At 45.2% G+C, this 12,397-nt stretch overlaps 1 protein-coding gene across 3 annotated transcripts in view; it reads left to right on the top strand.

Annotated features, from left to right (window-relative positions):
* Positions 1–9,910, top strand: part of TMEM275 (transmembrane protein 275) — a 54,779-nt gene extending 44,869 nt beyond the window's left edge. For all 3 annotated transcript variants that reach the window (XR_016442552.1, XR_016442547.1, XR_016442545.1), the window contains 2 exons: positions 7,850–8,066; positions 8,247–9,910. The gene's annotated coding sequence lies outside the window, so the exon portion shown is untranslated. The remainder of the gene's footprint in view (positions 1–7,849; positions 8,067–8,246) is intronic.
* Positions 9,911–12,397: the final 2,487 nt, after the last annotated feature.

Raw genomic sequence — 12,397 nt, 5'->3', positions numbered from 1 at the left:
ATTCTATGATGTGAATTTTATACCAATCATTTTTCCCCTCGATGACTAGAGAAATTGGACTAAGTGGGCATAGCTACACGTGTATTTACACACACCTAAACTTAATCTGCCTTTACTTAAGGTGCATTAAGGCAATTTAGGCATGCATCTACATGTGGACATGCTAATGCACATTAAAGCACATTAAATTTAGACACAAACAGCTGAGTCACATCAGTTCATGTGAAGATGTGCTAATGCTCATTAATGCGGCGTGTATTCATTGACACACTGCATTAATGCGCATTAGTACACTTACACGTGCACCAATGTGACTTAGCTATTCCTGCCTAAATTTGATACCTGCTTAAAGCAGGTATCAAATTTAGGCTCACATAGCCATAACATGTCATTTTTAAGTCACATTAAGCACATGCATGTGTAGACACATTCCCTTAATGCACCTTAAAAATGGCAATTTTAGGCTAAGTCTGCTTAAAAGTCACTTGTACACACACCTGATAATCCTTAAAAGTGCCCTCCGACCTTTTGATGTCAAACTTATGGCCCTCAGGCCACATCCAGTGATGGCTGCATTAACCCTCTCACTGCCACTACTGCTACTGCTACTAGTTTTGATCTTGGCATCCTCCTTGCATCTGGATCCAGCCTGAGTTTGACACTGCTGCTATAGCAATGTTCAGAGTCTACTTTAGATGTCTACTGATAACATTTGACATATTCATGGTGCTTTAAGGGCAACTGAAGTAGTGGGTCTGTGTAGTGCGGTCTATCGGAAAGGTGACAGTCATTTTAGCATAGGCAAGTCATTGCTCAGGAGCATAGGTATGTTGAGTTTCTACAAAGAGAGGCTACGGTAGCTGTTTCAGCAAGGGAGAACTGAGGTTTTGAAGACGCAACTTGACAAAGTCTTGGCTGGGACGATGTAGTTGGGGCTGGTCCTGCTTTGAGCAGGGGGTTGGAGACTAGATGTAACCTCCTGAGCTCCCTTCAGCCCTCATTGTTTGTGATTCCATGAGCACTTTTGAAGCAGAAGCGGTGGAAAATTAGCAACTGTTCAAAGCTCATGGATCCAGTTGTATACTGCTCTGACTCCATGGATTTAGATCTCTCCATTGAAACCAGTGGAGCAGTGCGGGAGGACTTTATTTTTGAGATATGGCATCACCCAATAGGACCATCTTGGCACCAGCCCAACAAATCTCCAGCGTTGTCAGGCCAGCCCCTGAATTTAATTCATAGTTAACTCCGGGAACTCCCCAGGCTTGTATCTGTCTCTCTTTGCATCCTTATTTCCCTCTCTTCTGCCTTGGCAGCACTGAGTTGCTACAGCAATTGCAGAACTTCTCGCCAATGAGGAACGTGGGAACTGGAGAGTCATGAGGGACTCCTAACTGCTCTGCAGGGGCTGGGGTGGTGTGGCCATGAAGGCACACGGTTGACAGTTTAGAGGTCCCAAGTTTGAGGCCACAGCAGAAATGTTCATAGCGCAGCCTGTCAGATTCCACCAAATCTGCAAATTCTGTTAAATGCTTTGTCACAAGGGCATGGGGAGGGGAAGGTAGACAGGGCAGCAGAAAGAGTCATTATAAAATCATAGAAAGTGAGGGTGGACAGGGAGCTCAGGAGGTCACATCTAGTCCAACCCCCTGCTCAAAGCAGGACCAGCCCCACCTAGGTCATCCCAGCCAGGGCTTTGTCTACCTGGGTCTTCAAAACTTCCAAGGATGGCGATTCCACAGCCTCTCTGGGTGGGCAGTGCTTTACTACCCTCCTAGTGAGAGTGTTTTTCCAAATATACAACCTCACCTTCCCTTGCTGCAGCTTGAGCCCATTGCTCCTTTCCTGTCATCTCCCCACACTGAGACCAGCCCAGCTCCATCCTCTTTGCAGCCCCCCTGCAGGGAGGTGAAGGCTGCTATTCAATCCCCCCTCAGTCTTCACTTCTCCAGACTAAATAAACCCAGTTCCCTCAGCCTCTCCTCACAAGCCACGTGCCCCAGCAGCTTAACCATTTTCGTTGCCCTGTGCTGGACTCTCTCCAATGTGCCCACATCCCTTCTGTAGTGGGGGTGCAAAACTGAACCCAGGACTCCAGATGTGGCCTCCCCAGTGCTGAATAGAGGGGAACAATCACTTCTCTTGACTTGCTGGCTGCACTCCTACCAATTCAGCCCAATATGTCATTAGCTTTCTTGGCAACAAAGGCACACTGTCAGCTCATATTCAGCTTCTTGTCCACTGTCACCCCCAGGTCCTTTTCTGCAAAGCTGCCCAGCCAGTCGGTCCTCAGCCTGTCCCAGTGCATGGGCTTGTTCCCTCCTAAGTGCAGGACTTTGCACTTGTCCTTGTTGAACCCCATGAGATTTCTTTTGACCCAATCCTCCAATTTGTTGAGGTCATGCTGAATCCTAGCCCTACCCTCCAGCATGTCTACTACTCCACTCAGCTTAGTGTCATCTGCAAACTTGATGAGGGTGTACTCTGTGCCACCTTTTAGGTCATTGATGAACAAAGGAAGGCCAGAGGCCTGCCAAAGCCTGGCACCAGTGCATGTCTGTCAAGTGGAAACTGAAGGAGGAAGTGATTGTAGTATCTAAAATACTGTCCTGGGAGGCAGGAGAGCTTAGTTCATGTCCCCAACTCTTAGAGAAGTCCTGTATAACCCTAAGAAAGTCAAGGTCTTGGGGTGAAATCTTACCCTGGTCAGCATAAAGTTTGTGCACATCCTTCAAATAGTGTTCCAGTTAGTGTCAACAGCACTCCAGACTCAATACCAGATGCAGGGTTGTTTCATGTCCTGTATTTTGGTTTATCGTGTGGATAAGGTGGAAGATACTTTATGCCTTGCAAAAGTGTTGTGTCTATTTCATCAACAAGCAAACGTCCCCATTTTGCAGAGGCCTAACAGGACAGGTTGGGGATTGGATGTGAATGCCTTGGGAAGCCCCCAAGGCAGAGGACATTACAGTACCATATGGTATTTGTAGTAATCAACAAGGCAAAGGAGAAGTCTCAATGTGAGATTGGAAGTTCACGTCAAAGGGCATACCAAAAATGGCTACCGTGCCAAAACTGGGGCATGGATTATAATGTGGGATGCTGGATTAGAACCTATGCACTTAATAGGGGTTGCAATTGCTAAAGAAACAGGTTGCAATAAAATGATAAAATGATAATAAAATGTGGCTTGATCTGCACAGAGTTATTGTCTTCTCTTCCAGAAGATCAGCTTAGGGGCGCTGTCGCATTCCAGCCCAGCATTGGTCCATTTCGGCAAGGAAAGAAAGCGATGGCTGAGGGTGAAAATTTTTGTTAAACACTTTGAGATCAGAGTGTTAGAGAAAGATACAATATTATTGACCGAACCACCGCTGAGCAGAATGGTTAAGGCTCCGTCTGCTTTTGCAAGTCTCTTAATGTTTTTATGTCAGTTGTTCCTGAGGGAATGGCCACAGCGAGGGAATTAGCTTTTCTTCTCACCTCCAGACTAAACAAGTTCAAGGGCTGATTTATATTGGTTTCAAAACCGTTGAAAAATTTGAACTTCTATTGATCTGGTACCCCTCAGGGATCCTATGATCAAACATTTGCAAAGATACTGAGTAGTCCAGCTTATAAATTCACTGCTGTTTTAGCAAAAGGGTCAGAGTTTGGGTCTGGAAAAAGAAACTTAAGCCATTTAATCATTTTATAATTACTGGGATACTTTGAAAGCTTTACTGGTCTGATCTGCCTTTAAAGCCATGCAGAAGCTATTGCTAATTGACTGTCTGATAGTGTACTCACATGGTTTGAGGGAGCAATTTGGAATGGAAAAATTGTCTGCAGCATGGTTTGGGGGTATTTTCTGCTACCAGAAGAATTAAAAAACAAGCTTGGTACGTATGAATAGAGTTGGGTATTTGACCGGTCAAATAAAATTCAGTCAGCTGACCAGTCAAACATGGGTCAAAAATTTGTTTTAAAAAATTGCCAATAGGTCCAAATAATACACAGGAGAAGCTCAAATTTTCTATCAAGAAATATGTCAACAATAAAAATATCGTATTTCTGTTGAGAACACTGCAAAAAAGATATATTTTTGCTAAAATTGCTATAATCTTTGACCGGTCAAAAAATATGCAGTCAATTGACTAGTCGGTTGACAATCTTGGAGCAGTCAACTGACCGGCTTGCAAACCCCGTTTCTGAAGAGTTTGTGTGTTTGATTCAGTACAGTGGTGAAGTCCTGAGTTATTACAGGAGCTGGCTGAAAAATGTCTTCTCCCCACCACTACTTTTCCTCCTCCAGAAGATTGGAAGTGAAAAAAGGTCCTCAGACTTGTCCACAGAAAATAATTTTTTAGTGGAAGTTTTAAAATAAAATTGGATGAAAATGGTAAAATTCCTATTTACAGGTGCTGCTCTGGTGCCTCATAGGTTTCATACAAGAAGTGCCTTTTGCCTCATTCTCCTCTAGAGTCGGGCTTCTCTGTGTTGGACTACATCTCCCATGATGCTCCTGGGTCACACTTGTGGACTGACTCAGGGCGTAGAAGGGGTCATGATAAGGGAACTGACTGACTAATCCCTTGATGCACTGGGGCAGCATATTCTTAACTAACATTTCTGCTTTGGGTTAAAAAAATATTTTCAATTTCCGAGAGTTCAGTTTGAACCTTTTTAATGGAAAAAACTAAAATTGTCACCAAAGCAGCAAAACCCTTCTTTCTCCCAGCAACAATGTTTAGTTGAAAATCCAATTCCAAACCCATCTAAATGGCAATATATTGACTGGCCTTGCTCTCTAAATTCCCACTAAGATCTAAACTCCCAGCTTTCAACTTCTCATGTAGCTTTGCTGGTATTGACTTCTTTATTGTGCTTCATCCCAGCGGTAGCTGCATTTTGTGGTCTGTAAGTTGGCCTGCACAAAGTGGTGTTTGTACTGTGTTTTGAGAGCCATCTGGATGAAAGCTTTTATGAATACAAGACCACTGAAGTGCCTGAATTTTCTCCACAATTAATTGATAAATATACACTAATGACTGTAGGGCAAAGCAGTTATAAAAGGCCTGCTCAGTAATATAGATCTACCATAAATTAATTTTAAATAATAGGAAAATCTGTGTCTTTCTGAGCAGGAGAACAGATGGTACATCATTGTTCAGAGCAGACATGAAGGTCATTGTCTTTTTAGCCTGTGCATCTTGCATTGCTTATTTGGGGTTTGATCCTGAAGGGGAAGTCAACAGGACTCCAGTGAATTGGGTCTAGAGTGACCAGTCATTTCCAAAATCAAGTCCTCATAGGAGAGAACTGTGATGTGAAAGACTAAAGATGCTCTAAGAGGGTCTTCTCTGTTTGGCAACAACCAGACGTGAATTCGGACCTCCCCTGCCCTTAGGTTTCTATGCGCAACTCCCATATCAGGGCTGGACACAGGCATGGACAAACCGGGTGGCCATCCATGGCCCAGACAGAAAGGGGGCCTGAAAATGGTAATTGTTTTTTCCATTGTCTGAGTATTATTATCATTATCTTGGCCGAAGGGGGTCCTGGTACTAAAAGTTCACCTGGGGCTGCCAGGAGTCTAGGTACAGTACTGCCCCATATATAGGGTAGAGGTGTAACGGGTAGAGTTTGTGCCCCTGGACAAGAGCCTCTTCATCAGCCTCACCCTGTAGGAGAGGGTGTCAATGCAGCCAGCAGCTCTGTGGTGGGCTTGCTAACAGATCCCCCACAGCAGGGCCGTCTCCCATGGGGATGAAACTCTTACGGGGATCCCTGCCCCATTTACCTGTCGCCAGAACCTCGACCCCCCCCCCCATACCTCCATTTCAGCACCCCCTGCCTCCATGCTGGTGCCCTCCCCTAGTCAGCACCTGCAGCCTGTGTCCTTTTCACCTACCCTAGTTATAAGCATCCCACAGCGGGGAAAAACGATATTCAAAGAGGTGAAGAACAGAGAAGAAAGCTAATGCATGATGCAAATTCTCCCTCCCCTTCCCCCCCCTTCAAATAATGCAATGCTAGTTTCACCCTCATTCATTAAAGCTTATTTCTTCTGCAAGAAAAAAACGGTCAGCTCCCAGTTGAGTGGGATTTTGCATCACAGAGAGATCCAGTGTTGAATGATATATTACAAATCAACGTGGTGTTAACAGTTGATTTGTAATATATTATCCAACAACATTGAAAATATAAGCACAAGAGCAAGGAAATATATAGTTTCATAGTTTCTAGGGTCGGAAGGGTCCTAAACAGATCAAGTCTGACCCCCTGCCCCTAGTTTTTCAGGACTCTTCTTGGTACCAAGGAGACCCCCTACCCCCTAGTCCTCTCTTGTTCAGTATGGAGTCTCCCTTGCCCTGAAGCTCCTTCCAACAGTCAATATTCAAAGAGCCTCTTTTATTCTCAGAAGAGCACCTTAGTTTCCTCCTCTGTTGCCGACAACTGACCTCTCTCCATACTCTGATCTCTACTGCAGGACTTGGCTTCCCAGTAGGATTGGGAGAGCTGGTTTCTAGGGTCGCTGCCAGAACAGGGTCAAGCTGATGCTCTTTCTCAGCTGGCATAGACCCTTCCTACCCACCTACGCTGTATCCCATGGGATCTCCTCACAGCCCAGCACAGAGACCATATAGTTTGGGACTGGTGGCAGATGTAGTATCGGTGTAGATATAGTGGGACTCTGTGGCAGATAATAGTGTCGCTCTGTGTGGCTCTCTGGGTAGGGGAAGCTCAGTCCGGCCTTCATACGGCCACTTTCACAAGTCAAGCCTTGAGGAAGCCTGGGCTACCTCAGCGCCCAGGTTTTCATCCCAGCAGAGTCCTGAGGCTGCTGCGGTCATACACATATGTACGTACCTGAATCCATATCAAGCTGATGAGCTACTTGAGGTGCCCCTCGTGCCTCAGGCCCAATAGGGTTCACAAGAGACATCTTGTTCTCCAGTACCTTGCTTATGTGGCCTGATAGGAAAGGCCTATTTTGAGGTTGCCTAACTGGATGCAAACTATAGGTAAGTGAGCCCACCTTTTACCCACTGCCCCAGTGGTTAGTGTATTCTCCACTGATGTGGGAGACCCAGACCCAGATCCCTTATCTTCTGGGGCTATTTGGATCTCACACCTCCCATGAGAGTGCCCTACCTATCTTGTCACGAGGTGGGTCTCAAGCCAGCTTCCTACTAGAGCGGTGTATGATATCCATGTCCTGTATCTCCCTGCTCCCAAATGACTCCTCTGGACTACAGAATGAGTTTTGCTCCCCTCTCCCCATCTCACCCAGTCCTAGTGATTATTTAACTATTCTGTGTAGAACAGAACTGTACCGACAAGAAGGACTGGGAGGGTCCTTGGTGATTGTAGTGCTCACACCATAGGCACCAGATGTGAGATTGGAGAGACTTGAACTTGTGTCCTGGCTCCTGGCTCTAGCCACCCAGGAAAAAGCAGGGCATCCCTCTCTGCTTTGCCAGCGTTTGGAAAAGTCTGACCCTCTCCTTGGCATTAGAGAGAGAACTCCAGAAGTTGGTTTTCTGCTGGGAATCGCAAATGCATCCCATCAGCCCACATTTCAGTGTTGTGATTGCAACCTTCTTGACATTTCTTCCTGGCTTCACTTAGGTGGCTTCCTGATGAGTGTGCTGGCTTTTGTGAATCCCATTCATAGCTGCCTCACACCCCGCACACATTGCATACAAGCACCTAGCGAGGCCTGACTTGAGGTCTTGAATGCTAACGAGTAGTAATGTACCTATATCATAGGCACTGCCATCCTCGTCCCTCTTCTAAACCTAGCCTTTTAACCCAACTCAGTTTCTTCCCAGTGTGCTATTGACAGAGGATGGTTTATTTCTAGGTGAAACAAAGTCTGAAGGCATAGGATATGACGCTCAATGAAACTGCCAGTGCGAAGATGGAAATAATGTCTGTTATTGACCTAACTGAACAAAGCAGGCATCAACAATACCGACACGGATAATGAATGAAGCCTCTGACACATACACAGGAAGAAACTTGTTGTAAAAGCAGACCTTGAAAAAAATCATTCTGGCAGCAGGCCCTGCAATGATCAGGTATATTTTAGTATTCACACTTGGTTGTTGTGGAAACCTTCTTCACTCCTAAATGGAGCTAGAGATGAGTTGCAGTGTAAAGCACCTGATTTGGGTATCTAGAGATATTTGGGAGGATGTGGTGGACTGTTCAAAACTTGGATTTAGATCTAAATGTTGTTCATGGCTCCTTCCTCTTAGGCTGGCCCAAAAGTCATTGATAAGGAGAGAAGCAAATGCTTATGAGAGATGGACAAAACCCCTACGGCCTCGTTCAATGGTTAAGTCAATGGAAGTGATCCTTTGGACCTGACGCGCAAGACATCATGTTTCAGGGCATAATCCAGCCCCTAACTAATTGAGGCTGGGAGGAAATGTGCTGGAGAGAAAGAGAGACTGAGAATGGCAGTATGGGGTGCCTTTGGCGTGGCTACACCGTGTTACTTCTGGGTTAGGCCCATGTGGGGTAGGAGTTGGGTGGTTGGATAGGGGCATGCTCTTGAAAACAGTGCAGAAGCAGTGGAGGTCTACCCTGAGGGACAACAGTAGAGCTAACCACTGTCCGCATTGCTTGCTCAAAACATTGCTCTACTTCTTTAGAGAAACAATGGAGAAAATACCATGTTACTCCATGCTACCATGCTATGGAGACAGCATGTCAGGAAACAGCAAACAGCTAACACACATGTAGCGATATCCCTAAGGAGACCAAGGAAGTTGGTAATCATGAGATGGTCACTCAGTTAAGTAACCAGTTAACTAGAGAGACCAAAGGACTGCAGAGGTTGCCTGTTGCTCCACAATAAAGTTCACTGTTGTTAGTTCTTCTCATTCATGTATGTGTTTCCATGTTTATTGAACCTGGTGATCACTACAGCGTCTGCCTGGCAAATAGCTGGGTTTGACAGTGCCTACAATAGGCTTCTGTTAGCTCCATGTCTCTTTGGGCCATGTCTCTATATGGCCTCTCTTGTGGGTACAGCATGTTTTCTCAACCTTATGGTAAAAACATGAACGACAAGACTCCCACTGGACTTCAACAAGAGCAGAGTTTGGCTTTGTGTGTGTTTAGTTCCTTGCTATGGGCTGAGCAAATAAAGCACCCGTTATTATTTTCCCATTTGAGGGAAGAAAATAGTTGTCCGTGTCTTGTAGGTGAATAGTCTTGTGAAATGAAAGGCCATTTCTACCTCATCAGTTCCCAGCCATTAACTCTTTTGGTGTGAGATCAATGGAAGTAGGTTTCTTGAGATGCCCAGATTTGTTGTTATAGGAGCAAATATTTTTTTGTCAAGCCAAAAGAAGCTGGAACAGGAATCAGGTATTTTTTGTGCAACCATTTATAATGTTAATGGTGCCTTGCTTCTTTCACTGAATTTAAGTGCAGTGCACATTATATTCATGCCTTTCTGTAACCTTGGTTAAATAATGGAGGTCTGATTACTAATGGCATAGCTCCAGTTTTATAATGGGAGGACTGCTTTGATTTGAATGAGGACACACTGACCAAAAACTGAAGTAGTGCCTGGGTGAATCAAGACATTGTGAATTTGAGCTCTCTGATTACAGCCTGGAAAGCAAAGCTTGTGGATTTGCACTTTCTCTTTGGTATGATCACTCGCATGTCATGTACATCCTCCAGCCCAAATCCTGAGCTGGTCTAAACTGTCATAATGCCAATGTCTTGTCTAGTCCTAGCCTGATTTACAACAGATGAAGGTGTGGGGTGAAGAATATTAATTTACACATGTGCAAATGTTCATGAATCCTTTTATTATTCACTGTCCGGAGAGCTGAACCATCCTTGTGAACTGACCTTGGATGTAGGGGGTCTGTATCACAGCAGCAAGTTACCCTCTCTTTCGCTCGCGCCAATGGAAAGTGGATCTAGAACAGTGATAATATTGGTGCTTTTTTGCATAGTCTGCTTTCAGATTAAATGCTGGTTAAACCATCCTGTGCCTCTCTGGAGTCAATTGTTAGTATTAGAAAGCGAAGGCCTGAAGAACATTTTGCAAAGGATAAAGGGGAGAAGTTGGAACAAAGCCTGGAAGGATGACATGTACAATTCAAGGCTCTGCAGCAAGTCAGTGTCATATGTCACACCCTAACCTGATCCCTAGTTTTATAACCTGTTCATAGGTCTGCAGATGCACTGTCCTCTTTCCAAATGGCTTTTCTTTTGATGCTCTTCCTCCACCCCACAATTTAAAAAGAGTCTCCAAGGGTCTTACTGAGATGTGATCCATTCCTGAGTCTCAGGTGGGTGTATAGGCAGAGAAACTCTTCCTCTGGATTTACCCTCCCCGTTTCACTATTTCTCTGGGTGAGTGGAGGGCTGGATGCCCATCAGAGGGAAAGGCATTGGTGATCTTCTCCAAAAGAGAAGGGGAGCCCCCTTTCAGATCTAGGGCAGGGGCCTGCAAGCTGTGACTGAGGACAGGGTGGTCCTGAGTGGATTCAGATATCACTTAAAATATCTCCTTTTCCACCTTTTAGTTTATTTGTTCAGGAGGGCTCTCAAGGGAAGGCCTGGCTGTGACCAAGACCTGGCACTAGCTCATTAAACCATATTATCCTTTCCTTTGAACTTGATAAGAATAGAAAGAGCAGGAGGCTCGTCTGAAGCCAGCAGAGTGATTCAGCTCCGAGGCAGCTTAGTTATGGTTTTTATGAGAGTCCAGAGCTAAGGCTCCTGTTGTTAAGGCTGGCTGGAAAACAAGAGTTTTGTTTCACGTACAACTCCGAGGTCTTGACACTTGTTCTGTTGAGATCTGCAGTGAACCCAGCAACTTTGAAACTCTTTGGGGAAAAATGAGAACAAGCTCAGGACAGCCAATAGTCAAGGGTTAAGACACTTACCTAGCATGTAGGCGATGCTGACCCTTCTCCACCTGGTTTGCCCAGTGGATTTTTGCCTGGATCCCAAAATCCCAGGTAAGTGTTAACCATTGGGTTCCTCTCTTTTTTGACCAAAAAATCTGTCTTGGCTTTGAAAAATCTTCCTGATGAAAAGTCTGTCTCCCGCAGCCCAGAGGTGTGTCGCAGCCACTGGGCTGCTGACTCTTTTGAGCTCGGTCTCCCATGTTTTGGGAGAACAGAAGGAAGTTTTTTTATGAATGGGCCATTTCCTCAGACAAAAGAGTAGTTCTGTTGAAAAGTTCACAACTCTCTGAGTGTTGCTTTCAGTTTAGAAGTGGACTGTCTGAAGTGCTGCAAGATCCCCAGCTTGACTTGGGTGGTCTTGAAATTTGCTTTGCTTTATGAGACATTGGGTCAGATGAGTGGTCCAAGCTTGGGGGTCACTTGAGAAGAGGCTTCCAGAGGCAGACACCTCTCTTAAAAATCTTTTGCAGAATTATTGCATTCTTCTAACCTGTTTTTCTGCACATCTGGAGCTTAAACTTTGGCTTTAACCTTCCCCAGCATGGTCTTGATTACCTGGACTTTATCTCAGCTAGCGCATAGTATCTGTTGCCCCTTTTGTGGAGCCAATATTGACAAACCAATTGACGATGGAGCTTGTAATTCTGGGTTGGGATTTGCGAAACCGATGTACTTAAGACTGAAATGGGTATGTGTGTCGAGACTATGGCCCTATTGAAGCAAAAGGATTTCCAAGCTGGCTGTTATAAGAGCACTGGGGAATTCAAGTGGACATGCTGTCCTTGATGAACTGATCTACAACCATCCGCTGTGAGTCTGAGCCTTTTCATGGGCAGTTTTGTCCTGAGACAAAATTTCTGGTTCTAGTGGTGTTTTAACATTGTCTTAAAACAGGGTTGCCCAACAGGCTACAACTCTGCTCAGGGACCACAGTAGATACTGTCCTCTGTGAATTAGGCATATGGGGCTCCACGAGAAACCCGCTAGTCATGTGCACTGGGGAGTTCAGTTATCACCATGATGTTGGCACCTCCCATTAGTATAAAAATGACAAACTAGCCGGGGAATGAAAAACTTGGTTTTCTCCCAAGGGTTCAGGGGAGGTTGGGAAACTCTTAGCCCGGTTTGGAGGTCACAGGCATCCGGGGGAAAGCCTGGAATATATATATATGCTATATATTAATTAAAGATGGACTTGGGTCCAAACAACCTGGAATTCTGGGATGTTTGAGAGACAAATCTGGATGTGGGGCCTGTACTTTTTCTGTGCAATTAAGGACAGGGAGGAGTTTCTTAGGAAGACATAAGTGGAAGGCAACAATGGCCTGTGAGCTATGAAGCTAACCCTGTATCCTTTGGTGCTTGAAGCGATGCCACATGTACCCTGTTGTTGAGTGCCCTGTTACCAAATGCCATGGATGAAACAATGTGCATGAATCATGGCCGCATATGCATGATGCCAAGAG

This window comes from Crocodylus siamensis, chromosome 5 (assembly GCF_052110815.1).
Source record: "Crocodylus siamensis isolate JL-2025a chromosome 5, ASM5211081v1, whole genome shotgun sequence".
NCBI lineage: Eukaryota > Metazoa > Chordata > Crocodylia > Crocodylidae > Crocodylus > Crocodylus siamensis.
Note: the sequence above shows the minus strand (reverse complement) of the source record. Positions and strands in the feature narration are given on the sequence as shown.